Source organism: Oncorhynchus gorbuscha, linkage group LG03 (genome assembly GCF_021184085.1).
Source record: "Oncorhynchus gorbuscha isolate QuinsamMale2020 ecotype Even-year linkage group LG03, OgorEven_v1.0, whole genome shotgun sequence".
In the NCBI taxonomy this organism is placed as follows: domain Eukaryota; kingdom Metazoa; phylum Chordata; class Actinopteri; order Salmoniformes; family Salmonidae; genus Oncorhynchus; species Oncorhynchus gorbuscha.
The window spans coordinates 107231128-107235175 of record NC_060175.1 but is presented as its reverse complement, the minus strand read 5'-3'; positions in this window follow the sequence as shown (position 1 = coordinate 107235175).

The window sequence follows — 4048 nt, the reverse complement described above, 5'->3', positions numbered from 1 at the left end:
TCCTGACCACTGTTCAGGGACTGCTTCCTGACCACTGTTCAGGGAGCTTCCTGACCACTGTTCAGGGACTACTCCTGACCACTGTTCAGGGACTACTCCTGACCACTGTTCAGGGACTACTCCTGACCACTGTTCAGGGACTACTCCTGACCACTGTTCAGGGACTACTCCTGACCACTGTTCAGGGACTACTCCTGACCACTGTTCAAGGAATGCTCCTGACCACTGCCAAGATGTGGTGGCTTTTCAGCAACCATGGCATCACCCAGGTGGGTGCTACATTCCTGGCAATGGAGGACCAGTACCAGAGGAGAGGCTCCAATGGAGGACCAGTACCAGAGGAGAGGCTCCAATGGAGGACCAGTACCAGAGGAGAGGCTCCAATGGAGGACCAGTACCAGAGGAGAGGCTCCAATGGAGGACCAGTACCAGAGGAGAGGCTCCAATGGAGGACCAGTACCAGAGGAGAGGCTCCAATGGAGGACCAGTACCAGAGGAGAGGCTCTAATGGAGGACCAGTACCAGAGGAGAGGCTCTAATGGAGGACCAGTACCAGAGGAGAGGCTCCAATGGAGGACCAGTACCAGAGGAGAGGCTCCAATCGAGGACCAGTACCAGAGGAGAGGCTCTAATGGAGGACCAGTACCAGAGGAGAGGCTCCAATGGAGGACCAGTACCAGAGGAGAGGCTCTAATGGAGGACCAGTACCAGAGGAAAGGCTCCAATGAAGGACCAGTACCAGAGGAGAGGCTCCAATGGAGGACCAGTACCAGAGGAGAGGCTCTAATGGAGGACCAGTACCAGAGGAGAGGCTCTAATGGAGGACCAGTACCAGAGGAGAGGCTCCAATGGAGGACCAGTACCAGAGGAGAGGCTCCAATGGAGGACCAGTACCAGAGGAGAGGCTCCAATGGAGGACCAGTACCAGAGGAGAGGCTCCAATGGAGGACCAGTACCAGAGGAGAGGCTCCAATGGAGGACCAGTACCAGAGGAGAGGCTCCAATGGAGGACCAGTACCAGAGGAGAGGCTCCAATGGAGGACCAGTACCAGAGGAGAGGCTCCAATGAAGGACCAGAGGAGAGGCTCCAATGAAGGACCAGAGGAGAGGCTCCAATGAAGGACCAGGACCAGAGGAGAGGCTCCAATGTAGTGACTGACCAGAGAAGAGACTGCAATGTAGTGACTGACCACAGAAGAGGCTCCAATGTAGTGACTGACCAGAGGAGAGGCTCCAATGGAGGACCAGTACCAGAGGAGAGGCTCCAATGGAGGACCAGTACCAGAGGAGAGGCTCCAATGGAGGACCAGTACCAGAGGAGAGGCTCCAATGGAGGACCAGTACCAGAGGAGAGGCTCCAATGGAGGACCAGTACCAGAGGAGAGGTTCCAATGGAGGACCAGTACCAGAGGAGAGACTCTAATGGAGGACCAGTACCAGAGGAGAGGCTCCAATGAAGTGACTGACCAGAGGAGAGGCTCCAATGGAGGACCAGTACCAGAGGAGAGGCTCTAATGTAGGACCAGTACCAGAGGAGAGGCTCTAATGGAGGACCAGTACCAGAGGAGAGGCTCCAATGTAGTGACTGACCAGAGGAGAGGCTCCAATGTAGTGACTGACCAGAGGAGAGGCTCCAATGGAGGACCAGTACCAGAGGAGAGGCTCTAATGGAGGACCAGTACCAGAGGAGAGGCTCCAATGTAGTGATTGACCAGAGAAGAGGCTCTAATGTAGTGACTGACCACAGAAGAGGCTCTAATGTAGTGACTGACCAGAGAAGAGACTCTAATGTAGTGACTGACCAGAGAAGAGGCTCTAATGTAGTGACTGACCAGAGAAGAGACTGCATTGTAGTGACTGACCACAGAAGAGGCTCCAATGTAGTGACTGACCAGAGAAGAGGCTCTAATGTAGTGACTGACCAGAGAAGAGGCTCTAATGTGGTGACTGACCATTCAGAGAAGAGGCTCCAATGTATTGACTAACCATTCAGAGAAGAGGCTCTAATGTGGTGACTGACCATTCAGAGAAGAGGCTCTAATGTAGTGACTAACCATTCAGAGAAGAGGCTCTAATGTAGTGACTGACCAGAGAAGAGGCTCCAATGTAGTGACTGACCAGAGAAGAGACTCTAATGTAGTGACTGACCAGAGAAGAGACTGCAATGTAGTGACTGACCACAGAAGAGGCTCTAATGTAGTGACTGACCATTCAGAGAAGAGGCTCTAATGTGGTGACTGACCATTCAGAGAAGAGGCTCTAATGTGGTGACTGACCATTCAGAGAAGAGGCTCCAATGTAGTGACTGACCATTCAGAGAAGAGGCTCTAATGTAGTGATTGACCAGAGAAGAGGCTCTAATGTAGTGACTGACCAGAGAAGAGGCTCCAATGTAATGACTGACCAGAGAAGAGACTCTAATGTAGTGACTGACCAGAGAAGAGGCTCCAATGTAATGACTGACCAGAGAAGAGACTCTAATGTAGTGACTGACCAGAGAAGAGGCTCTAATGTAGTGACTGACCATTCAGAGAAGAGGCTACAATGTAGTGGAGAGGAGGTGCAAATCCATTGTGGATGCAAAGACAATACAGACTCTGACTTGAATTGATGTTCGACAACTCAGACTCGTGTCGCATGTGGACTACAGATTGTCACAGAATACAGCTGTGTGGTGCCCACTCCCAGATGAGCTTAAGACAATGATGAGCTTGAAGGGTACTATGGTGTTGAAGGCTGAGCCGTAGTCAATTAAAATAATTCTTACACAGGTATTCCTTTTTGTCCAGATGTCATAGGGCAGTGTGCAGTGCGATGGCGTCATCTGTGGATCGCTTGGATTGGTATGCAAATTGAGAGAGACAGAAATATAAGTAGAAACAGAGACAGCAATAGAAACTGAGACAGACAGAATTCGAGACGAAGACAGAGACAGAAACAGACACAGAAACAGAGACAGAAACAGAGACAGAAACAGAGACAGAAACAGAGACAGAAACAGAGACAGAAACAGAGACAGAAACAGAGACAGAGACAGAGACAGAAACAGAGACAGAAACAGAGACAGAAACAGAAACAGAGACAGAGACAGAAACAGAGACAGAAACAGAAACAGAGACAGAAACAGAGACAGAAATAGAGACAGAGACAGAGACAGAGACAGAGACAGAGACAGAGACAGAGACAGAGACAGAGACAGAGACAGAGACGGAAATAGAGACAGACAGAGACGGAAATAGAGACAGACAGAGACAGAAAGAGACAGAGACAGACAGAAAGAGACAGAGACAGACAGACAGAGACAGAAAGAGAGACAGAAATAGAGACAGAGACAGAGACGGAAATAGAGACAGACAGAGACAGAAAGAGACAGAGACAGACAGACAGAGACAGAAATAGAGACAGAAACAGAGACAGAGACAGACAGAAACAGAGACAGAAACAGAGACAGAAACAGAGACAGACAGAGACAGAAACAGAGACAGAAATAGAGACAGACAGAGACAGAGACAGACAGAGACAGAAATAGAGACAGAAACAGAAATAGAGACAGAAACAGAGACAGAGACAGAAATAGAGACAGAAATAGAGACAGACAGAGACAGAAATAGAGACAGAAATAGAGACAGACAGAGACAGAAATAGAGACAGACAGAAATAGAGACAGACAGAAACAGAAATAGAGACAGACAGAAACAGAAATAGAGACAGACAGAAACAGAAATAGAGACAGACAGAAACAGAAATAGAGACAGACAGAAACAGAAATAGAGACAGACAGAAACAGAAATAGAGACAGACAGAGACAGACAGAGACAGAAATAGAGAGACAGAGACAGACAGAGACAGACAGAGACAGACAGAGACAGAAATAGAGACAGACAGAGACAGAGACAGAAAGAGACAGAGACAGACAGACAGAGACAGAAACAGAGACAGAAACAGACAGAAACAGAGACAGAGACAGAGACAGAAATAGAGACAGAAATAGAGACAGAAATAGAGACAGAGACAGACAGAAATAGAGACAGACAGAGACAGAGACAGA